Source organism: Vipera berus (genome assembly GCF_964194415.1).
Source record: "Vipera berus genome assembly, chromosome: Z".
In the NCBI taxonomy this organism is placed as follows: Eukaryota; Metazoa; Chordata; class Lepidosauria; order Squamata; family Viperidae; genus Vipera; species Vipera berus.
Window position 1 is genome coordinate 66738880 of NC_138205.1, and position 26731 is coordinate 66765610.

A 26731-nucleotide genomic window follows, 5' to 3' on the forward strand; every position below is an offset into this window, starting at 1 on the left:
TGTCCCAGGGTCATGTGAAGTGACCGAAACCTGCTGCCACAACCCAGCAGGGGGAGAATAAAAACCAAACACCCCCCACCCCACCCCTGCTGCCAATCCTCAACAGAAATGCTCACAATAGTGAAAACCTCGGACAGGAGGAAGAGCACCACCGGGTGGGCAGGCAGGTGTCTCTTTCAGCTATGGCTTGGGGGGCACTTTTTTCAGTGCCATTGTAATTTCAAACAGTCACTAAGCGAACTGTTGTAAATTGAGGACTATCTGTACTTCGTCACTTTTTTCCGTTTTTTTGGGTCATCAAGTTTTTGACACATTGCTAGGCGACTGGTGGTACTTGGATGTTGCCATATGCTAAAAGTGGTACAATGGGTGAAAAGGTTGAAAAGCCCTTCCTTAAGATACTGTTAGCCCTGTGCCTTGGAGAAAAAGGTGCAGCTCATTTCAGTTGTGAGTAAATAGATGGTTTGGCATTCTAACAGAAGTGCTATTTGATAGCAAATGTTTATTGAGCATCTTGCTACATGCAGCCAGAAATACTTACAAAAAGCACCATGTAAAATATTAAACATTCACAACCTAAACAATGTGACTATAGGTTGGAAGAGAGAAATACCATCTCTGCTTTTTTACTATATACATATATAACATAATGTTATGAAGAAAGATATGGATTATTTTCAGCAAATGGTACAATCATTATTCCTCTTCCATTTCCTTTCTCTAGTTATAGTAATAAACTGGGTGTTACAGAGAAGTGATAAAGAGAAATATTGAAAATACTATAGCTATTTATTTAATTTTATTCACCCAAGAAAAAGAATATTCTGTGCATATTCCATATTCCATTCCTATGCAATGAAACTTTAGTATAATTTTTAAAACCTTCATCTGGCAGCAATTATCATCATTATTATTTTATTACTATTTTTTTGAAATGTATGAAAAACAATATCTTCAATAATAAGAATATGATAGCACGTGAAAGTAATAGCTCATTTTTCAGTAATCAGTTGCCAAAGAAGAATGCAATGTTACAGTCAAAAATTGATCAGTAATCATAGTGGATTTTAAAAGAATAAATGGACATACAGTAGACTGACATTTTCTCTCTCTCTCTTTCTCCCTCTCCCTCTCTCCCCCTCCCTCTCTCTCTCTCTCTCTCTGTCTGTCTGTTTGTGTGTGTGTGTTCTCATTCCACACTATTTTCATCAATAATAAACTCTTCTATAAATTACCTTATGTGAAGTTCAGGCAAAATTTCAAACTATGCATGATAGTTTGCCCACAAATTCACCTAAAAAAAGTAAAATATTGTTATAAGACCCTGAATTTTTTGTATCTAAATGTTTAATTTAACGTAGCTTAGAATCAATCATATATACAATGGATAACTGCAAAGACTTTTCTGAAAACAAGATGGTAGAAACTTTATGCAGGGGCAAGACATTGATTTCATTAGAAAATGTAGCAAAACATGTTTCTAGCCTCTGGATAATACACTAAGAATGATGTGTCCATCTGAGAACAAAGCTAGTTGATATAAAATATGTATAAACACCATTCTTTGAAATCTGTTACAACAGTACCTAGAAGGTTATCTTCCATGTCCCACGAACAAAAATACTTCAGAAGAACTGAAGAAGGATAGCAAGGAACTGGATATCAGAAATAGGGTATCAGCAAAAATTAAAGTGGTTTAAAGGAAAGAAACTACTTATTCTTTTAGAGGTGCCATAACTCCCAAACTCGCATTTTGCTTTGGGAGTTAGGTAACTGTAATTGTTTTAGCTTATCTGTATAATGTATTCTAACTTATTTTTTTCCTAAAAATGATTTATCTCCTCTGCCTGTTCCACATGCTCCAGATGGCCTGGCATCCCCATTGTTCCTGGTGGCCCCGAAAGCTCCTGGGTTAGCCGGTTAACCCCGGTGGAGCCCAGTGGAGCCCAGTGGATCCTGGTTATTCCGGAGGATCCTAGAAGATCTACGCTCTCCATCGCACCTGTTGTGATCCGGTTGGTGCTGCTGGATTCTGAGGGCGCTCCGGGGAAATCAGTAGACTTGGGGGATTCAGACTTTATTGATCACACTCTGGAAGGCCCCAATGACTATAGAACTGAGGGCCCATGGAGTTGTGGTCAGGTACAACCCCCTGGAATGGCGGAGCAGCGGGGGACCTCGCCGTTAACTGACCAGACTATGATGGCTTGCCCTTTACACATCATCCCCAAAGGACTCAGAGGACCCTGGGTATTAGCCACCGTGAGAGGGTGGCTTGAACTTACATCTGCTGCCCCTAGAGGTGAGAGCTCTATGGGGCATGCTATATCCGGAGTGGTTGTTTCAGACCACCATCCCCCCCCCGGGAATTGGCATTGCGGCCGTCGTGAGAGGACGGTGGTTGGCCTGCCCGGGGGGTTTACCCAGCTGAGTGGCAGCGGCTGGGCGGAGGTCTGGGACACCTATTTATCTTCTGTTAGATCCTCCTTACTGAGTGACTATCAACTATGGACTGCCTTCTATTTGGACTACTCCTTATGCCTTTCCTTAAATATACTTGCACGGACTTGTTCGCCCTCAGGGGTGCTCCCCTTTCCTGGGTGCGACCCGCCTTTCTAGCTGCTTATGATCTCGAGGAAGGGCCCATTTATTGGGACCCCGAGAGATGGCTGGGCACGGGTAGGGGCCTTCGACGGAAACCCAACAAGAGGCCCCTGGTTAGCTTTCTTTCTAAATTTTTAGGGGGTTAGGGAGGGGGGAGGGTACTCCTTTTGGTTGTTTGGACAAGGGGGGCAGTCCAACAACCTCTGTTCAGGCCAGTGCCAAGGTAGACCGCGGGGGGGAGGAGTGGGGGTCGGTTGCCTCTGGGGCCCCAGGGCTGGTCGTGGGAATACCTATTCCCACGACATTAGGGAATGGCAGCAGGTGTAGGAGCAGAGGGCCGTATCGATCTCAGGGAAGGCCTCTCCGCTGCTTACAAGCGGTGAGGCACTCCGACCCTCTGGCTCCGCCCCGAGGTTCCGGGAGTGAGGATGTGCAGCCTCCTGAGCTCCGGCTGGTGTACTTGAATGCCAGGTCTGTCGCCAATAAAGCTCCTCTCGTCCGCGACTTGGTCGAGGGTGAGCAGGCGGACCTGGTTTGCATCATGGAGACTTGGTTGGGCCCAGAGGGTGGCATTCCTCTGGTTGATCTTTGCCCTCCAGGTTTCCGGGTGCTACACCGGCCTTGGGCTCAGGGTAGGGGTGGGGGAGTGGCGGTAGTCATGAGGGAGACCTTGTGTCTGCGGGAGGCCACCGTTCCCCAGATAGTCGAGTGTGAGTCTCTCTTTTTGAGATGCGGCCCTGGTGCGCAGTTGGGCTTGCTGCTGGTGTACCTTTCGCCTAGTCACACAGCAGCAGCCCTGCCTGAGCTTCTCGATGTCCTCTCTGGGTTGGTGATTGAGTTCCCGAAACGTATAGTTTTGGGGGACTTCAATCTACCATCGCTGGGAGGATCATCTGAGTTGGCTCGGGAGTTCATGGCTTCCATGACGGCCATGGACCTGACACAAGTAATTTCGGGACCGACTCATGAGGGAGGCCACACCCTTGACCTAGTTTTCTTATCTGGACGGTGGTTAGATGATCTTGGTGGGGGCTCCCCAATTGTTATGCCCCTGTCATGGACCGATCATCATCTCCTGCGGCTGGTCTTCCATTTTGCCACCCCCCACCGTGGGTGTGTGGAACCAATTAAATGGTACCGCCCCAGACGCTTAATGGATCCCCAGAGGTTCCAGGCGGCGCTGGGGTCCCCACCTGCCTCCCTTGCTCACAGCTCGGCGGATGCCTTAGTGGAAGCCTGGGAAAGGGCAGCCACTGAGGCTCTTGACCGAGTTGTACCCCTGCGGCCCCTGACCCAGTGCAGATCCCGTCGAGCTCCATGGTTCTCCGTGGAGCTCCGGGAGATGAAGCGTCGGAGATGGGGCCTAGAGAGCGGTTGGAGATCCAGCCGATCCGAATCCGACCGATTGCGACTAAGAGCCTATACTAGGTCTTATCTCGCTGCGATAAGGGAGGCGAGGTCTAACCACTTCGCTACCCTTATCGCGTCCGCAGATAATCGCCCGGCCGCCCTGTTTAGGGTGACTCGCTCCCTCCTGAATCAGGAGGTGAGGGAAGAACCCTTGCAGGGTCGTGCCGAGGAGTTTAACCAACATCTGTTGGACAAAATCGCTCGGATTCGGACCGGTCTGGACTCTGACTGGGCAGAGTCTGGCGATCAGGACGCGGGCGGTCTTGTCGATATTACCTGGGAGGAGTTTGATTCTGTGACTCCGGAGGAAGTGGACAGGATCATGGGGAGGCTAAGCTCCACCACATGTTTATTGGACCTGTGCCCTTCCTGGCTGGTTTATGCAGCCCGGGAGAGGACACGCAGCTGGTTCCAGGCAGTTATATCGGCTTCTTTGAACGAGGGTAGCTTCCCCGCCATCTTGAAAGAGGCGGTGGTGAGGCCTCTCCTCAAGAAGCCTGCCTTGGACCCAGCTGTATTGAAAAACTTTTGTCCCGTCTCCAACCTTCGCTTTCTTGCAAAGGTTGTTGAGAGTGTGGTGGCGCATCAGCTCCCTTTGGTCCTGGATGAAGCGGATTATCTAGACCCGTACCAATCAGGTTTCAGGCCCGGGCACAGCACGGAGACAGCATTGGTCGCGCTGGTGAATGATCTCTGGAGGGCTCGGGACAGGGGACATTCCTCTGTTCTAGTCCTATTAGACCTCTCAGCGGCTTTCGATACCATCGACCATGGTATCTTGCTGCGGCGTCTCAGGGGATTGGGAGTGGGAGGCACGGTCTTACAGTGGTTCTCCTCCTATCTCCAGGGACGTTCGCAGTCGGTGTTGGCAGGAGGGCAGAGGTCGACCGCGAGGTCTCTCGTTTGTGGAGTTCCTCAGGGGTCGGTCCTCTCGCCTCTCCTGTTCAACATCTATATGAAACCGCTGGGTGAGATCATTCGTGGTTTTGGAGTTGGGTATCATCAGTATGCTGATGATACCCAGCTTTTCCTTTCGACCCCAAACCACCCCAGTGATGCCCTCAACGTGATGTCCCGTTGCCTGGAGGCGGTTCGGGTCTGGATGGGGAGGAACAGACTTCAACTCAACCCCGACAAGACTGAGTGGCTTTGCATACCTTCATCCCGGGTTGATTCGGATATTCCACCTCTTTCTATGGGGGGTGAGCTATTACCCCCCGTAGATAGGGCTCGCAACTTGGGAGTCCTCCTAGATTCACGGCTCACTTTGGAAGACCACATAGGGGCTGTGACTAGGGGGGCTTTCGCCCAGGTTCGCCTGGTGCGCCAGTTGCGGCCCTATCTAAGCCGGGATGATCTATGCACGGTCACTCACGCGCTCGTGACCTCTCGACTAGACTACTTCAACGCTCTCTACATGGGTCTGCCCTTGAGGACCACCCGGAAGCTCCAACTGGTACAGAATGCAGCCGCGAGAGTTGTGTTGGGAGTCTCCCGATACTCCCATGTCACACCTCTGCTCCGTGAGCTGCATTGGTTACCAGTTGTCTTCCGGGTGAGATTCAAGGTACTAGTAATGGTGTTCAAAGCCCTACATGGCAGGGGTCCGGAGTACCTTAGGGAACACCTGCTGCCAGCATCAACTTCCCTCCGCCCTGTGCGTTCCCACAGAGAGGGTCTCCTCAGGGTGCCACCGGTCAGAGAATGTCGATTGGTGGCCCCCAGGGGGAGATCCTTCTCTGTGGGCGCCCTGGAGCTATGGAATCAGCTACCGGTGGAGCTCCGGACGGCGCCCGATCTTCGCTCCTTTCGCCGCGAGCTAAAAACATACTTTTTTGAACAAGCTGGCCTGGCCTGATGAGGGGACTGGGGGGGGGTTGTTATTGTCATTTTATTGGGGTTTTAAGATGTATTTTTAGTATATGGGCATGTATTTAATTATTTTTTTAACTTTTGTAACCCTGTATTTTTATTCTTGCCCTGTTCACCGCCCTGAGTCCTTCGGGAGAAGGTCGGTATAGAAATATTATTAAATTAAATTATTATTAAATTTACAACAGATTGTATTATTAAAGAATTTAATTTAACAAAATTAATACAAAATTAATTGATAATACAAACTTAATTTAAAATATTAAGATTTGGGAGCATATTTCTATTATTCAGTAGAAATATGACAAAATAAAAATGAATTCTCTGAGGCTTCCTGTTCAGGTTTCAGCGAGGCGGTTGGAGAACTTGATCCTCCGGATGAAATTTCTTTTTTGGGGGGGCCCTAAGGGGCCAGAATCCACCCTGGAGGGGTGGACTGAAGGAAGGAAATTCCAGGGACCTAGGAGAGACGGTGGTCTCTCCAAATAGCCCAGGAGAACCCTCCCAAAAACCAACAGAAGAAAAGGCTGGCTAACGTCATGTCCAGTCATAGCTGAAATACCAATGGGAAGTCAAAAGCAATCAAATAAGTGAATAATAAATAGCATGCTTGAATCTGGGTAAGAATATTGATTTTCTATATCCTACCTACTTTTCCTGAAGAAGAAATCCCCAAGATAAGATCTCCGAAGAAAGAGGGGGAGGGAGATTTCGTTCCTTCCCTTTTGTTTTGTGGTGACTTTTTTACTACTTGGAGAAGGAAAACAACTAAAGACATGATAAATGAGTAAATGCTGACACCTGCTGGCGGATGAGGATTTCTTTTCTCTTTCCTTCTTTTCCTTTGTCTTTGAACTCTTAAGCTCTTAGAATGCACCTGTGTAAACAATAACACAGTTGAAGCAATGAATACATTACTAAAAGAAACATGTGATGAGCGACAACAATTTCAAAGGACAATGACTTTAAACTACATAGAGATTCAGAATAATTTCAAGAGTATGAATCAACTTATTCTCAACTTAATATCACTTCAAGAAACTTCTCAGGAAAACATAGCAGAGAGAATTGAAATGCTTACTTTACGAAAAGAAACATACAATAAGCAGCAAAACTTCCAAAGGACAATGACTTTAAACTACAAGATAATGCAGAAGAACCTTGAGAGTATGAACCAATTTATTTTTAACTTAACCTCATTTCAAGAACTCCCTCAGGAAAAGTTAGCAGAGATAATTAACTGTAACTCTGAGGAAAGAAGCTGGAGGATGGAACTATATAAAAAATCATGACTTAATTCAAATGGGAAATATTTTAAGAGATGGATTTTACCAGAAAGAATACTTCAAAAAGAAACATTTGTTTGAATATGGTTTAACAATGGGGAAATCTTGAAATATATACTCTTAGAGGGAAAAATTTTGTTTGTTTCTTTTTCTTTCTCTTAATTAATATAATCAATTAATATAATTGTGTCTTTTTTTCCTTTTCCTTTTTTGTTTTATTCTTCTAAGTTGAAATGATTTAAACAGGAATAAAATATAAAAGATATGTTTTAAATGAGTTTTAGAGGACTAGATAATTAGAAATTTTAAAACTTAAATAGATTAAATATATTTTTAGCATAGGTCGAGAAGAGCGGAAATTGAGGGAATGGATGTATATTGAATTGGAAGAAATGTATATCTCTTCCTCTTTTTCTCTATTTTTTTCTCTTTTTAACTCTGTATTTGTCTCTTTCTAGTTTCTTTATTAAGAAATATAAAAGCATAGAGAGTCCATATGAAAAAAAAACAGAATTAAATTTATAAATGTAAATATAGCTGAATGTTGAAATGATTGTTATCTGTAAGAACATTTAGAATGTTGAGGGAGAAATAAGCTGTCCTTGTTTTTTGTTGTCTTTTTAAAAATATTTTTACTCATTGATTGGGAAATATAAAAGTACGAGAGGGTCTGCATGAAGGGAAAAAAAATGAAATCCATCAATGTATAGTTGAGTATTAAAAAAAGATTGTTATTTGTAAATATTTGTGTTTGGGGGAAAATAAGCTGAAATAAATATAGTGACAGGATTTATGATAAGGCAACTAAAATGATATATAGGATTATTGAAACTATATATTTAACTGTTGTTTAAATAAATAAAACTGTTTCAATCTAATGCTTTGCAAGCAACGATACATTAGGGATACGGGAAATCAAATGAAATTAACAGATGGAATATAGATTATAGAAATTAATTGTTAAAGATTGTTTTATAAATGTTACCCAGACAACATTCTGTTTTACAATGATCTATGTTATGTTAAAGAAAAAAATTCTAATAAAATATATATACAAAAAAGATTATTTCTCTGAGATGTTAAGTACAGGACAAAAGCAACATTGTCAATGGATAATAATTACAAGTTTATTGTTATAGTCCTATAAAATTCTTCACTTGCTTCTTGCTGACAGTTTCACTATCTGGAGAATGCTTTATTTGATTCTAATAAATTAAATCTATAAAGTGGAATAATTGGAAGTAACAGGAATATTGAGAAATCTGTGATATTTAATGCTGGAATACTTGTGAAGTTAAAGGAAAATAAATATGGATAGTCAAATGCATATCTTAGATTTTTTTAAAAAATACAAATACATTTTAATACATGCTTAGAGCAATGATAATTTTATTGCAAGAAAAGATGACAGGAAAAGAAATTAATGATAGATGGAAGTTTCTAAGAAGGAGTTTTTAAAGATACAACTACAAACAATTCCAATATGTGTGTATGCATGCCTGCAGACATATAAAAAGGAAAAATGAAGAAGGTAACATAGTCCACAAAAAACTCACTGATGATTTGTAAACAAACAACAACAAAACCCAAGCAAATAAAAAACACTTAAGAGGTGGAAAGAGGTTAAGTTCACCAAAATATATTGGTATTATCAAATAAGCTAAAGATTAGAATGGAGACTTCTGGTCTTGTGCAGTAGTGCAGCAACCAAGGGATTCGGGGCTCTGTGCCCTTTGGCTGAATTTCTTCCTATTAGAGGATCCTAAATGGGCTGGAAGTCCCCCTGAAGAGGTGGCAAAGAAGGAAGTCCTGTGGACCACAGAGAGACAGCAGTCAGTCCAGAAGAAGCCTTCCAGAAACCAACAGGAGAAAGGCTAGCTTAACTTCAGAGTTTAGCCCAAGCTATAAGCAACTGAAGTTAAAAAAAACTACTACTTTAAGCTGGTTGTAAACAGCACATTTGAGTCTGGGTAAGAACATCAATTTTCTCTATTCTATTAATCAACTTTCCTGAAGAAGAAAAAATCCCAAGAAGCAAAAAACCTCCAAAAGTGAAGGAGGGGGATCTTTGCCCCACCTTTTACTAATGGAAGCGGCAAATTAAACCTTTTATGGAGGACCAAAACATATAGAAATGAAATGAATATAAAACCTAAATTTGGATAAGTTTGAAATTGCTGAATGGTGAAGGTTCTCATTTTAAAGGTAACTGTTTATTTTGAAAATTTAAAAATAAACTGGTGCTGACATCTAGTGGTGGATGAAGACTATGACAGCTATGGCTTTCATACAGGACTTGGCAAAATCTGGAAAAAAACTAATCTGTGCTTGTGACCTTCAAATCTCTAACAATACAGAACAGCTGTGACAAAAAAAGAAAACAATCTAGGCTGCAGACAAAGGGAGACTTATAAACTTCAGGGGAAAAAACTTTTTAAACTTTCTGAATTATAAATATCTACTTAACTCCAAACCTATTTGCAGAGAAAAGAAAACTTTGATTCTTGGCCATTATTGAAAATTAGAGACTTGTAGAAAGAACATATCAAGAAAAAATAAGTACCTTTCAAGAGGAGACTTATGATAGGCTGCAACTAATTCAAACAACAATGATTTCAAATTACAAAGAAATCCAAAATAACTTTGTAAATATAACCAATTCATCTCCAATTTAACTTTACAACAACAAAAATCCCAGAAAACAACAATAGAGAAGAAGCAAATGAAACAGATAACTGAACATAAATTTGAGGATAGAAACTTAAAGATGGAACCTAACAAAAAAAAGAAGTATGATTTAAGCCAAGTGGAAAAAAATTCACAAGAAATATTGAATTTGGAAAAGACAACTTATACTTTAACACCACAAAACAAATTTGAGGATAAGAAAAAAGATTGGATAAAATGGACTAAGAGATGTCAGGAACACCACTAGAACTGGAGAGACAAAAAATGATAAGAGAAACAAAGAGAAAAAGAAAGAAAAAGATTTTCAACAAACGTGAATGTGCAAATGCCTCTTACAAAGATATTGCACTTGACTTACCTTTTATATCTACAGTAATATTTATAAGAATATGGAAAGATTCTTTGATTCAGCAGAACATATTGATTAAGAAAGATACTGGGCAAAAGAAAAAGGCTAAAGTGAAAATTAAGAAAATAGACGGGACCTGTCAGAGAGAATATTTTAAAAAGAAACACTTGTTTGAATATGGTTAAAAAAAATAAAAAGATTTTGGATATGAATTTTATTTTAAGAGGGAGGAGCCCCTCAAGTAACATAGTACTCTCTTTTTCTTCTCTGTTCTTACTTTATTTCTTGATATGAGTAATATAAAAGAATTAGAATGGTTCACATAAAGGAAATGTTTTAGATATTTAAATGTGATTGACTTTAAGAAAATTACAATGGATTAAAAAAAGGTTTGAATAAGAGTTAAAAGACCAGATGACTAGATTTATTAAATGGAATATTTAAAGATTAAATATATATTTTAATCATGGTAAAAAAGAATGGAAAAATTTTGGAAATATGTATTAGCTTAGGGGAAACATGGATTTTAAGTAGCATACTATCTTTTCATTTTTCTTTACTCTTATTCTTCTTTTTTCTTTTTTTAGTCTTATTTATTCCTTAAGAAATGTAAAAGTATTGGGATCGCTTACATGAGAAAAAATAGGCTTAAATATTTAAATATAATTAATTTTGGGAAAATCTTAACCAGTAAGAATGTCTTGAACATTGTGGGAAAAACAAATGTAAACAAGAACTGTAAACAGCATCTATGATGAGACAACCAGAATGACTAGATAGAAATGAAATATTATATTGATATGATTATTGTCTATAGAAATATTAGAAAAAATTCTATACTCAATTGCTATCTACCAAAACAACAAGAATTGTATTAATTTAAGGTTGGCAAAAGAGAACATTATGGGGAAAAGAGGAAATCAAGTAAAGCTATTATGTGGATTATAGATCATAGAAACCAACCGTTATTGAATGTTTTTTTTATTGAAAAGTTTTACAATACATTTTATCTTTAGCAAAACAAAACCCCTCCCAACCCCCTCCCCTCCCACCCTCTTCCCACTCCCCAACCCTCCCCAACCCCTCCCTCCCTTTCCCCTCCCCCCCCCCGACTTCCCAGAGCTGAGTACAGGGTATAAAAATACAAACAATCATAATCTATAACAATCCTAAACTATTTAAACTATCGCACTTTAACTCATATAGATAAACTCCAAACGTATATATATCATATCAATAATTATTCAAATGCAAAATAATACTTTTTAGTCCCATATTTGCTCCATAGTATCTCTCTGTTGCAAATAGTCTTTCAGGTGCACTAAGATCTTTACCATATCCTCGAAATTAAAAACTTTACAGTCCATTCTTCTGTAATCAGTAATTCTACCTTTTTACTAGAAATCTTACTGCCATAGTTAAATTCAACATCCATTTAATATCCACCACAATAATATCAATAATACCCAATAAGAACAATCGCAGACAAAACAATTTTATATCAATTATTAAAAATTATTCTTCTTTCCAACTGGGCTTTAAATTTCCATACTAAAACCAAGTTTATACAACCTTTCCTTCTCCTAATATATTATACAGCTTGAAGTACCATACATTACTTTCCAAACTTAAATTTTTTTTATATAGTCACATCATTCTTATATTTTCTATTACATATTTCATTATTGCCCATAAAGATATTACAAGTTAACTTTCATCTATAATTTTTCCGAAACTTGCACCAGAGCATATCACAAAGTATAACAGGCTGCTTCGGAGGCTCTCGACCACGTTGTCCCTTTGCGGCCTCTGACCCGGCGCAAGTCCCGACTCGCTCCTTGGTTCTCCAAGGACCTGTGGGAGATGAAACGCCAGAGAAGGGGCCTAGAGAGCATTTGGAGAACCAGTCGGTCTGAGTCTGACCGAACACAGTTAAGATCCTTTTCTAGATCTTATCTTGTGGCAATGAGGGTGGCAAAGCGCGCCTATTTCACCACCCTCATTGCGTCCGCAGATAACCGCCCGGCTGCCCTATTTAGAGTGGTCTGCTCCCTTTTAAATCAAGAGACGGGAGAGGACCCCCTACATGGACGGGCTGAGGAATTTAGTAAATATCTGGTGGACAAAATTGCTCAGATTCGGGCTGGTCTGGACTCTGACTGGGCAGTATCTGACGAGAGGAAAACAATGAATTTGGCCGAGAACATTTGGGAAGAGTTTGATCCTGTTACTCTGGATGAAGTGGACAAGATCATTGGGAAACTAAGTGCCGCCACATGTTTGTTGGACCCGTGTCCCTCCTGGCTAGTCTATGCATCTCGGGAGGTTACACGAGGCTGGCTCCTAGCAGTTATCAATGCCTCACTGAGTGAGGGGTACTTCCCTGCCGCCTTGAAAGAGGTGGTGGTAAGGCCCCTCCTCAAGAAACCGGCATTGGATCCAGCTATTTTAAACAACTTCCGTCCTGTCTCCAACCTTCGCTTTCTTGCGAAGGTCATTGAGAGCGTGGTGGCACGGCAGCTCCCTTTGGTCCTGGAGGAAGCTGAATATCTGGATCCGTACCAATCGGGTTTCAGATCCGGGTATAGCACAGAGACGGCATTGGTCGCACTGGTGAATGATCTCTGGCGGGCCCGAGATAGAGGTTATTCCTCTGTCCTGGTCCTATTAGATCTCTCAGCAGCTTTTGATACCATCGACCACGGTATCTTACTGCGTCGTCTTGAGGGGTTGGGAGTGGGAGGCACCGTTCTGCGGTGGCTCTCCTCCTACCTCTCGGACCGTTCACAGACGGTGTTAGCAGGGGGGCAGAGGTCAAGCCCTAGGCCCCTTAGTTGTGGAGTGCCTCAGGGATCGGTGCTCTCGCCCCTCCTGTTCAACATCTATATGAAGCCGCTGGGAGAGATCATCCGTGGCTTCGGGGTGAAATATCATCAATATGCTGATGATACCCAGCTATTCATCTCCACCCCGAACCAACCCAGTGATGCCCTCGATGTGATGTCCCGTTGCCTGGAAGCGGTACAGATTTGGATGGGAAAAAACAGGCTTTGACTCAACCCGGCCAAGACTGAGTGGCTCTACATACCGTCATCTCGTTTAGTCCAAGAGGTTCCATCTTTGACTATAGGAGGAGAGATGTTACCTCCCATTGATAGAGCACGCAATCTGGGCGTCCTCCTAGATTCACGACTCAGTTTTGAAGATCATATTGGAGTCGTGGCTAGGGGGGCATTTGCCCAGATTCGCCTAATATACCAATTGTGCCCTTTTCTGGACCGAGATGCCCTACGTACAGTCACCCACGCACTCGTTACCTCCCGTATAGACTAGTGTAATGCTCTCTACATGGGGCTGCCCTTGAAGACCACCCGGAGGCTTCAGCTGGTGCAGAGTGCAGCTGCACGGGTAGTGATGGGAGCACCCCGCTACTCCCATATTACACCCCTCCTGCGTGAGCTGCATTGGCTACCGGTTGCCCTCCGGGTGAGATTTAAGGTGCTGGTACTTACCTTTAAAGCCCTACATGGCTTAGGGCCGGGATACTTGCAGGACCATCTGCTGCCGGGAACGAATTCCCATCGCCCAGTACGCTCACACAGAGAAGGCCTCCTCAGGGTACCGTCAGCTAGGCAATGTCGGCTGGCGACCCCCAGGGGGAGGGCCTTCTCTGTGGGAGCACCAGCCCTATGAAATCAGCTCCCCCCTGAGCTTCGGATGGCCCAAAATCTCCAATCCTTTCGCCGCGGCCTCAAAACACTCCTTTTCCACCAGGCTGACCTGGACTGACAAACATTTTAATTAATTATATTTACAATTTTTAATTTATTTTTAGTTTTTAATTTTAATTTATTGCACAGATGATTTTAATTTTATTTTTATCTTAATTTCTGTACTTATTATATGTTTTGTTGTTAGCTGCCCTGAGTCCTTTGGGAGATAGGGCGGGATATAAATCCCATCAATAAATAATAAATAAATAAATAAATATAGCTGAAATACAATATCCACCTTCTTATCACACCATAAATATACATACCAACCAAATAGCAGATCATAACCTACAAAATTTCAGTAAGCACTGCTACAAATCTTCCCAATTAAATTTTCATAATTATCTTAAAATTAAAGCAACATAAAATATTACAACACATAGTTATTTTATAAGGGTGAAAAGTATATCCCCAAATATTTAGCCCTTCTAACAATTTCAATTCCCATAATCCTTATTACATTATTATCTCCTTCAGTTATGCAAGTAAATCTTCAGGCTTGGCTCATTCGTCTAGAAGCAGCACGCCTCTTCCAATTTCTGGCTTCCTCCAGTGATACTGAAATTTGATCCACTCCTGTAACTTTCTCATCTGTCTGCATTATTCCTTCAGCACCTTGTAGATTCTTTCTGTATCGTTGAGACTCTCTCACCTTTCTTCTTTGTACATTCCAAAAGTGGTATGGGGGCTGCTTTTAAAACATTGCTGTAGAAATCACGTGCCTGAATCACCGTAGTAAGACGATGCCTCGTACCTTCATAGGTCACCACCATACCCACTGGTATCTGCCATCTAAACTTGATATCACGTCGTCTCAATTCTTGTGTCAAAAAAGCAAATTCCTTCCTTTTTCTTAAAATTCTTGGAGGGATCTCTTTTAAAATCAAAACTTTTTGCTCAGCAATTACAAAATCAATGTTGTAGGAGGCTTGAATAACTTTATTTCTAATCACTCTCTTAAAATAAACCACCACATCTCTGGGCAATTTCCTTTGTCTTGCAATCCAAGAATTAACACGAAAAATGTTATCTATATCTTCCATTATTTCATCTGCTGGTCGTCCCAGCACCCCTTCTAGAGCCTCAGAAACCATTTTCTTCAAATTTTCTTTAGGATTTTCTTTTAAGCCTCTAATCCTTAAAGCAAACTCCATCTGATAATACTGTGTCGAGGTCAAATCACAATCAATTTTCTCTACCACATTTTCAGTTTCTGTCATTTTTGCTTCCAATCTAATATCATTTTGACTTAGATCTTCCACTCTTTCATCCAAATTCTCAATACATATAGCCATGCCTTGCAATGTAGATAAAATGTCTGCTCTCATTTCTGTTAATTTCTCTGTAATCTTTTCATCCATAACCTTGGCTAGTTTTTCTGCTAACTTCTCCTCCAACTTTTTGTCCATTATCTCAGCAAATTGTTGTAATTGCTTTTCCATAGTCTCCTGCAGCACATTCTGCAAATCTTTTACTGTAAGGGCTGATGTAAATATGGGTGCAGGGGACAATAAAGCTTGCAACGAAGACTGCAGCACCAGAGCAGGAACTTTAGAGGATATAGCCGCCATTTTCACCCACTATTGTTTGCTACGCACTTCCACTTACGAGCTCAGCAAAGTCCATTGAGTTAAAGATCAAAAGACCATCTTCACCAAAATCTCCTGTATCGCTCTGCCTGCGTCCTCGTTCTCCAAGGTTCTTTCTTGCTAGCAGGGATGGTTGCGAATGCCCTGTTCTGCTCCAAAAATCCCGGAGCAGAGGCACCTCGCAGTCCGGAGCATGCCCAGGCTTCGGGGGGGCTCAATCCTTCAACCGCCAAAACTTTACGTTCTGGCAGCCCCGGAGAGCTCTACCCCTACCTGGGCACTCACCCCCTCCTCTTTTCCCAAGGAGGGGGCTTCCGAGCCACCAAAACAGCTGATCGGCGCTGTTTTTGGTGGCTCTACGGAGCCGCGAGGCTGACAGCCGAAGAATGGCTGCCTCCAGCGACGCCTTGCCATCCGGAAGTCCGAATGTTTTTTAAATGTAAACCCAGACAACACACTGTTTAGCAAATATTAAGGTGACTATGTTAAAAAATCAATAAAATATACTATATAAAAATAAAGTTAGAATGGAGCTAGACCCCAAATATGTGGCAGCCAAAAGACACAGAAAACTCTAAAACTTTGCTTCCATTGTATGGTTGTCTGGATTTTTTCCAGCCCAAATATGGTATGTCATACATACTATATATACATAGGCCACATATAGATAAATTTGTATATTTTGGTCAGTGTAATTTATCTAACATAGATGACCAGAGTGTCTACTAAAATGTATTATTTGTTTAATTATAACTTACTAGGATAGGGTTAGTTAGGATTTCAGAACATGCTAAACATCAAATATATTTTTACTGAAAATTGGTACATGCTATATTAATATAACTGATACATTATATCAATTATTTAATCTAGACTGGATAGATCTAAAATTCTCCATAGATGAATTCCAAATGTTAGGAATTAATTCAATAACATGAATTAACTTCCTTGCTAAAATTATACGAAAATGCTAACATTTGTCCATATTCTTTAATCAATATACAATAAGATGGCCAGTGTGCTACCTTGTGTTTATTTAGTTCCACTTCAGATATTTATAAGTCATAAGTGACATCATTCTCTTGGGGGAAAGGGCTGAAATAACCAAACCAAGAGTTCTGAAATATTAAATTGCAAACCTCTAGTTTTATTGGGGTTGCTAATAAAAATTTTAGAAACTCACATTTCAAAATCTTGACCTAAGGAAAGCTGCAGGGCTTCTCTAGACCTCTTTGAATAAATATCACATATATGTACAACATCCTGTATGAAAGTATTGTGGCAGGGGCTCAGTGCTGGGACACATTTCAGGCACTTCAAGACCAACATGTGCCCTGAATGAAGAAACCTCATGGAGATTTTTGCCAGGATCAAAGGCTTATATCTGCAAAGGTAAGACATTGAAAACATTGGGCACAGCAATTTCCTAATTCAAATAGAAGTAGATCTGGATTGCTGAAAAAAATACTTTCTACATTTTTATATCTTACAACCATAAACCCTGTCAGCAACTGATGAGGAATTATATGCAGCTGGACTTTTGATCAACAGTGACTTGTCAGACACTTTCCTAGGCAATTGTTTTCATTGAGATTATTAGTTATATCTGATAGTGCTAGAAAATCAACACTATTGGCAACTTCTGCTGATAGAAAAGCATGCTGTGTCATCAGTTTTTACTGACATTGCACAGCATGCCTGCTTTTTAAAGAAAATCATATTTGTGACATAGCTACTTAACTCAATACTAGTAAAAACTACTTGCAGAGCAATATCTCTGTAACCTCTTAATACTTTGGGGAATAAGCATGCCAAAAAACTGAATATTTTAAAGATAATTAGTATATTTGCAAATGAAAATCCAGTTTCTATGGTTCCCATCTGCACATATCTATAGATGATGTTGCTGAGCATCACTCACTGAGATGGCTAGATCAAACAGGGCACACAACACACCCAATACACCATAGTTATTGGCCAGCAGACAGAATAAGAGGAGGAAGTCAGGAGGATTCACATCCTAATGCTGTTGCCTTGCTTCCTGAATTGTAGATAAGGTATTATTACTGCTATTTTCATTTTTTAAAATGGCTTCGCTTCTTGACAAATGAGTTTTATTAGTAGTATATTCTGTGCATGCTTTGGGCCTCAGTCTGCATGGTATGAGGACCCTATCTTGATTTCTTGATTTCTTTGTCAGAGATCCATAACATGGTTGTGGTATGCCTCTCTCAGGAATATGGTGGTCTCTCCAATTACTGAATAAATACAGCACAGATCATCTCTTGATAGGGTGCTTAAATGTGGTTTCTTGTACTGAGTATGGGGATGAATGGGACAATCTAAATACCCTTTTTAAAGCATGCAGCTGATGAGGAAGATATTATTTTGATTTACGTCTTAACTTTTTATCTTGCTAGCAATAAAGACAACTAATAAGAATATGTTAAAAAATAAAAAGTAAAATCTATTTAAAATGTATCTTTATTAAATTAAAAGGCCTTCCAAACTTGTTTCCTAATAACCAATAGAATGATAACTAAATGCAGCTTTCAAGGCTGTCTATTCCATAGCACGGAAATGGGAACAGCATAGAAGGCTGTTTCTTTTGCGCTTAACCAATACAATTTGGAAAATAAAAATAGAGACAGAATAAAAACAACTAAGCTACTGGCTATTTCAGAGATTCCCAACATTTTTTTTATTATAAGCATATCATCTCAACTGAAAAGTTATAAATATTATTAGAAATTCAAAGAATTATTATGGACCAGTGGTGGCGAACCTTTTAGAGACCGAGTGTCCAAACTGCAACCCAAAATCCACTTATTTATTGCTGGATGCCAGGTGGGCATGGCCCACTGGGTGGGTGTGGCTCTGGTGGTCATGGAAGATTGGGTGGGTGTGGCGAAGGTGGGTATGGTCACCTCAATGTTGCTCATGAGGAGGGACACCTGTGGGGGGTGGGCAGGGTTGGGGGAGCTCCAGGAAGTCTCTGGCAGATGGGGCGGTAGGCAGGAGATTCATCCTGTGGGGTGACGTGAGGCATGGTGGGGGTGCCATTGCCATGGGGCAAAGCAAGAGCTGGGGCAGCTGCTGCCTGACACCATCAGCCCCCGCACACAGAGGCTAGCAAGCGCATGGGGGCCGACGGTGTCTGTCAGTAGCCACAGCCTGCCGGCCCATCGGCAGGTGCACACTGGGGCTCCACAGCCCATCACCAGCAGTTCAAAGAAGCCACCTCCAAGATGGATGGTTGGCCAACAGCTGAGGAGGTGATGCAATGGGCCGTGCCTGGGAAAAGGAGAGCATGCGAGGCTAGGTGGGATAGGATGTGGGGGAGGGAAACCAGCCATGCCGGGATGCATTCAGCCACGTGGGATCTTGGCTAATTAGCAGGCGGCTGGTTGAAGAGGGACAGTTGCTACCTCTGGGATTGGCACGGGTGCCCACAGAGAGGGCTCTGAGTGCCGCCTCTGGCACCCGTGCCATAGTTTCACCACCACTGTTATAGACAAACCTTTTTTTCCTTTGTTCAATAGACATCAAAATTGCTTTTTTCACTTTCTTCTGAACAATATGCAATACATTTCCTTTCTCTAATGTTAATGAAAATAATGCAGGATATAGGTAGGAGAGAGGTTAAAGAGTTCTGAATTGCCTGTAAAGAGTTCTCTCTCTCTCATTCTCTCTCTCTCTCTCTCCACTCCTACACTCCACCCCATCAGAATCACATTCTTAAGCAAAATTAAACTATTCATCAGAATTACCGTAGTTGCCAGATTTCTAGAAAAGCATAGCTGAACATATTCCAAATCCATCAGCAAAACCCTGAATATATAATGAGATTCTTATGTGGCCAAAAAAAAGAAAAAATACAGAACTTTGCATTACTAATTTATAAGGAAACATATACATTTAGAAATGATTGATATAGTTGAAATAGAAAAATTATAGCTGACTTTTGAGCCTGTTTAAACGCTTATTTGGATGCCATCTGGGAAAAATTAAAATTAACACCTATTCTCTGTATGGATTTGGCCCCTTCAAATTTAAGATACTTTGAAATACAAGACTATCCTCTAGACTGCATGGGTTTTTAAAGTTTATAGACAAATATCATATGCTGAGTGCTGCTTTCAGTGACAACTTTCATGTATGGATGAACCCTCAAGCAGGACAGATGTTTTCATACAACTACATAGTATATCAAACTATTTTTTTATGAAACCAGTTCATATTTTGAACTGGAAACTGATTAATCATTGGTATCATAATGTGCCAGAGAATTTTTAAATTAATAGCTAGGTAAGAGGTTGGGCACATTACATTATCCTTTATAATATGATTTCAATTAAAAATGCACACGATGAGAATCCCTTGTTGGAAATATTTCCTACTTTGAATGCTTTGAATATTCCCTGCATATGGAATGTTCAGTGATCAATAAAGGTTAGATAAGTTAAGTTTTCTTCTTCTTTATTAGTTTGCCTGTATTTATAAAGGTTTCATGATCAATACTGATGCTCCTGCCCCAAAAAACTACATCTCAGATGTAACTTTCTTCAATGAAGCAAATCTCTACTTACTATTTAAGCCAACAAGTATGAATCAGTTGTTTTCACTGGCATCTGCTCTTTGTTTTTATTGTCTTGTTTAAATTTACTTTTCCAGCTGTCTTTTCTTTAAGGATATTTACAAAATTCTGTAGAGAATTGTAACTGCCTTATCACTGTCTTTTAGATGCTCTTTAAGTTTGACCCAGTTAAAATGAAATATTTATCCACAGTATTAAGGAACAATTAACTTTTCCACAAACTCATTCACTAGTTAAAGGACATCACCAGAAAAGAGGATATATTTTCAAATTTTTGCTTATACTATTTGAGTTCTAATCTATAGTGCGATTCACCAAGAATGATATGGTCAGGAAGTGAAAAAATATGGCCTGAGGGAAGGTAATTAATCATCAAATAGATTCTAACAGCAAGGCTGAGCCCATGGAATAGCAATACATTATTCATCAATAGATTTCTCTGTGGAAATCTAAATTGTGAAGGTGTATTTCCTTCCCACAGACAATTTCAGAAGTGGCTTCAGAATATTGGCAGTACATTGCTTGGTGAAGTAATCACAGTAAAGAATTGCTTTGCATATGGCACTTCTGAACCAAATGTAACATATTTCGATAAACTCATTCAGTTGCAGATACCATTTTAAAAAATATTGCCAAAATATACTGTGAACCATGCCTACAATGAACTTATTAGAATAAGTGGAAAGCAGATCACATCACTGATACAGCAGGCATTTATTTATTTGTTAAATTTATTTGCCACTTATCTCATTGTGGGGCTACTCTAGGTGGCTTATGATAATAAAAAGGAAGAAAATTATTAAAAAGTGTAAACAGAAGTAAAATAATAGAATGATAAATATATAATGACAAAAGAAATGAGAATGAGAATTGTTCATACTGCAACAATACGTATTTTTAAAAATCATTGGGTTCAACAATACTGTGTTTACAAGTGCTATATGAGAAACAATGATATTTTGATATATCATTGTATTCCAAATCTTCAGAGCACCCTTACCAATTCAAACTTCTTTTGTTCTGTCTATTCCCAAAACCTTGAATGCCTCTTCAACACTCCCTCCATCCTCCCTGAAAGCTCAATCCCTCCGCTCATATGGGACAGAGATGATTCATATCTGAAGTAGAGAATATACAAACATGATGTAAAAATGCTTTATTGGCCATATGGATCACCAGTGTTTGTGTTTTAAAGAAAACTAGAGTGAAGATTATATTCTGTATCTGTACATTATTGACATCCAATTACTGTACATACTGTATTGTTCTCAACCTATCTTTCTTTCAGCAAATGATATGTTTGGCAATGAAATCAAGAAGAATGGGAGAGGGAAATTTTTTGAGGGAAATCAACAGACTATAGAAAAGTTACCCAATCTTCTGCTGCACACTGTTGACCCTTCATGTTTGGCTATTATCATGAATTTACAGAAACTTTTCAGTTATATAATTGAAAAGTTTCTGTAAAAGATGAAGGATATTGAAAATAATATCAATTAGTTCTTCTGGGAAACACAATGATTCAACAACTTGAAGGATGGATTTTCTTAAAAGATATAATACACTATGGTATCTGCTGAAAAACCACATAACTACTACAAAACAACATGGTCTTATTTATCAGTTAAAGAGTCTATAGCAGCAGAAATAGAAAGTAGTTCAAATTATATAAATAGTTGTCAAAGTGATTTTTTTAAAAACAGCAAAGCTTTCTTCTTCACAATAATGTAATAATAAAATACTTCTCTTTCTCCTAAACTATACTGCTGAAGCCCAAGTAGGCCTGGAAAAAATGGAAATATATTTGCAAGTGAAAGGGTTTGTAACAAGATTTACTTTACTTTCTACTGCTGAAAAATAATTCTTGGGATGAGATCTGCTCAAAGTTTATCTTTTTTTCCTCTTTCCTTGTGCAGATACTATCTTGCACCAACTCCACTTCCAGGTTGGGGGAAACATGGCTTTAGGGGGAAAAAAAGAACTATAAATCTGAAACCCTTGGTGTACCAAACAGGACTCGAGAGAAATAAAAGGGAAAGATGTTAAAAAAAATGTGTTACTGAAATGTGCTATGGACACAACAGTAAGGATTTAAAAGGAAAACAGAACGTTCTGTTACCAGTTGAGACAAAATAGACTGTCTTAGGAAGGTCATGTTATTTAATTCAAGTTATTTATTATCAATGAAAAAGTTTGATTTCTAGATTAGTGAGTGAAATGTGCACCATTTACATTATTCTGAAACTTCAGACTGAATTATTTATCATATATCTTACTAACTGCCAGATGGTGCATTTGGTCAATAAAAAATGTACTAGCAATTTAGCAAATCTCTCCATAAAAAATCATAATCTTATTTATAGAATAATTTTCAGAATGCAAGTCTGGAGTCTTTGTACCTTTTAGTTTTTGACAGACATTATTGTCACTTTACAGAGGCTGTTCAGAACTATTCTATATACCATACAAGCCTTTGATCCCAACTTATTGAAAGCTTCTTCTTGCAGTCCCAGAGAAGGAAGTTATCATCTTTTTGATATATGTTGCTTTCTGCCTATCATAATCATAATCATAATAGCAAAGATGGAAGGGACATTGGAGATCATCTAGTCCAACCCCCTGCTCAGGCAGGAAACCCTATACCATTTCAGACTGCAATGTTACATGGTTGAACGGAGAGATGGACACTTGAGCTGGGTATTGATTCTTTATTGAGGCAGAAAATGAAGCTGAAGCAAAGGGGTTACCTGGTGAATGGTGACCAATAGATTTAAACCTGGGCTTCCCGCCAGTGCAGGTGGCCAATGGATTTAAACCCTGGCTTCCTGCCAGAGCTGACCATGCCCTGGGGCTGTCAACGACTTGCTCTGTTTAGGCTTTCCCGCCAAAGCGGTTATAGCCTGGAGCTGTCCAGCCCCCTGCTGTTCTGACATTTCCGTGTGTGCTTTAAAAGCATACACTACACCCCTTCCCCCATAGTGAGGAATTACCCTCTGTCATTCTGTCTCCATAACTATATACACTTATTTACACTATACACAAAATTTACATATACAAGAGTTTACAATTGTTATTCTTCGGTTGCTCCTCCACCCCCCTAAGAACGCACATAGTCCTCGAGGTAGCTTGGAGCCTTGTGTGGCCTGCTTGATCTTCTTGGGACTGGTTCACCTGGTGGTGTGCTGCTGTGTCTAGGCTCTCTCCCTTGTTGTGGATGTTGTGGTGGATTGTGGTGTGTGTGTGTGTGTGTGTGTTGCGGTGCCCGGGTTTTGTGTTCTGCTGGGTTCTGGTGACTGCCTGGTTTCTCTGTCAGTCTCCTGCCTGGGGTGGGGTTGCCACTGTGCCCCTCTGGTAACCCTCCTGGGTGTTTGCGTTTGTGTTTGTGTGGGCTCTTCCTCCTCTGCCCCCAGTGTGTCCTCTATAACCCTTTCAGGAGCCCTTTTCCTCAGCTGATCCAGGTGCCTTTTCCAAAGGAGTCCCCCCTCCACCCTTACTCTGTAGGAAAGGGGTCCTGTTTGCTCTAATATCTCCCCTGGCACCCATGGATGACCTGTGCTACAGTTCCTAGCCCAGATGGGGTCTCCTGTGTTGAAGCTTGTTTTGATGTTGGGGGTCCTGGCGTCTGCTGCTACCCTGTCTGGGTGAAGCCTGTCCAAAGTTGTTATGAGGCGTCTGCCCCATCTGAGTTCCGCTGGGCTTTTGCCTGTGGCGGTGCAGGGTGTTGCATGTTGGTGTAGGAGGAATGTGGCTAGTCTTTGTTTCCAATTTCCCTGTACTATGTGCTTGAGGGCATCCTTTGTTGTCCGCACGAATCGTTCTGCCAATCCGTTACTGGCAGGGTGGAAGGGAGCCGAGGTGGCGTGCCTAATCCCCAAGGTCCTCAGGAACACCTGGAAATCTGAGGAGGTAAATTGTGTTCCATTATCTGACACGATTACATCAGGCAGACCATGTGTAGCAAACATCCCCCTCAATGCTTGAATGGTTCCTGCCGAGGTCATGTTACCCACAGGCACCACCTCCAGCCATTTAGAATGGCTGTCTACTGCAACCAGAAATGTGTGGCCCTGGAATGGGCCTGCATAGTCTATATGCACTCTGGACCATGGTGAGTGTGTCTCCTCCCACTTGTGGACTGGTGCGTGTGGTTCTTCTGGCCGTGTCCTCTGGCATGTGTAACACCCTGCTATTAGCCCTTCTATTTCCTTGTCTAATCCTGGCCACCACAGGTAGCTCCTTGCCAGGGCTTTCATCCTTACTATTCCTGGGTGGCCTTCATGTAATGACTGGAGAACTCTTTCTCTGAGCCTCGTGGGAATGATGACTCTACTTCCCCACAATAGGCATCCCTTGTGTGTGGACAGTTCATGCCTTCTGGAGAAGTAAGCAGTGAACTCTTGCCCTGGTGATTTGTCCTGCCACCCACTGCTCACCCATGATTGAACCCTGCTCAGAACCTTGTCCTTGGGGGTCTCTGTGGCTATGTCCCTTGCGTTGAGGGGGCATTCTGGCAGTTCCTGTATTGCCAGTATTTAGACTTCCAGTGCTGGGTCTGGCTCAGTGTCCCTTAGGGGAAGCCTGCTGAGGCCATCAGCGTACCCCATCTCTTTGCCCGGCTTGTGTACCAATTTGCATGAGTAAGCGGACAGGAATATGGACCAGCGTAACATCTGGGGTGACAGGATCTGTGGTGTCTGCTTCTCTGTTGTAAATAACCCTAATAATGGCTTATGGTCTGTATAGATCAGGAATACCATAAAGGAAGTCATGAAATTTCTTTACCCCAGCAACCACTGCCAGTGCCTCCTTGTCTATCTGGGCGTAGTTGCGCTCAGCAGCTGACAGGGTCCTGGAGTAATAGGCGATGGGGGCCTGAGTTCCATCCTCCCTTAAATGGCTGAGAACTGCCCCGATCCCATAAGGGGATGCATCGCAAGCAAGGCAGACTGGCTGATCCTCCCTGAAGTGGGTGACTGTGGCATTGCCTGCTAACAGGTTCTTCAGTGTTTCGAATGCGTTAGCGTGTGTATCAGTCCAGTTTCAGGATGCTTGTTTGTCAAGCAACCTGTGTAGGGGTTCTGCAATAGTGGCCTTGTGTGGCAGGAATGCATGGTAAGAGTTGAGGAGGCCCAGGAATGCCTGCAACTCAGACTTGTTTTGGGGAGTGGGAGCTTCCTTGATGGCCCTGACTTTGGATGCCGAAGGGTGGATGCCTTGAGCATCAATCCTGAACCCCAGGAACTCTGTCTCAGTTACCCCAATTTTGCACTTCTCCCTTTTGAGTTTTAACCCTGCACCCCTGAACCTCTCAAGTACTGCCTTCAATCGGGCTGCCAGTACGTCCTCGGAGCTGGCTGCGATCAGGACGTCATCGAAATAGGGGCAAACCCCTGGTATTCCCTTGAGGGTCCTCTCCATCACCTCCTGGAATATTCCAGGAGCCACGCTGACCCCGAACTGCAACCGGTCTACCCGGAACGCCCCTTTGTGTGTAATGATTGTTTGTGCTCTAGCAGCCCCTGGGTCTACCGGCAGCTGCTGATAAGCTTTGGCGAGATCCAGTTTAGCGAACACCGACCCGCCTTGCAGGGAAGCCAGAATGCTGTTTACCGCAGGAACCGGGTAAGAGTGAGCGCTCAGAGGCCGGTTGATCGCCCCCTTATAGTCGGCGCAAATTCTAATTTCGCCGTTTGCCTTGAGCGGTGTTACGATGGGGGTTTCCCATTCCGCTCCATCGACTGGCGTTAGCACCCCCTGGTCTACCAGCTTATCCAATTCCCGCTCTATCCTGGCTTTCATTCTAATGGTTTTAACCTGGGGGTCTAACTTAAATGAAATTGTGGGACCCGTGTACCTTCCCAGCTGCCCGTCGAACACATCCGCAAAATCCTTGCAGACTGCTTCCAGGGAAAGGCAGCTCCGCGTCTGGTGAATCCCCGTGATTCCAATGCCCAGTGCATTGAACCACCCTAACCCCACGAGGCTGGTCCGCTGGCCCTCAACGACCAGCACACTTAATTTGCCCTCGAACCCCTTGTACTGAATCCTCACCAACGCTTCCCCCGGATGTTAATGGGTGAATTTTGAAAGTCAGAGAGGGTCAGTCTGGATGGCCTCAAGGGAACCCGTTGACCGCTCTGTTTACAAATCTCCTTAAACGTTCTGGCGGAGATGATGGACACGGCTGACCCTGAGTCCAGTTCCATTGTGCAGGGGACCCCTTGCAGCTTCACCCTCAATTTTATTTTCAGGGTTAGCGCCGCTGGGGCCCCTGTTAAATGAACGTTCGGCCGTCCCACCGTGTGGCTGACCGTCTGTCCCGGCAACCGCTCCCCGGTACCTGTAGCGAACTGGAACTCTGCCTCCACCTCGTGCAGGCTATCCCGCTGCCTGCTCCTGCAGACCACCGCGATGTGTCCAGTTTTTCCGCAAGCTCGACACTTGGCCAATTTGAAACGGCAGGTAGACCGGAGATGCTGTCCTCCGCAGCTGGCGCAACGGGTAGACTGGGATCTGTTCGTGCCATAGCCGGAACACTGGGTAGATCGGGGTTGTCCACAGCC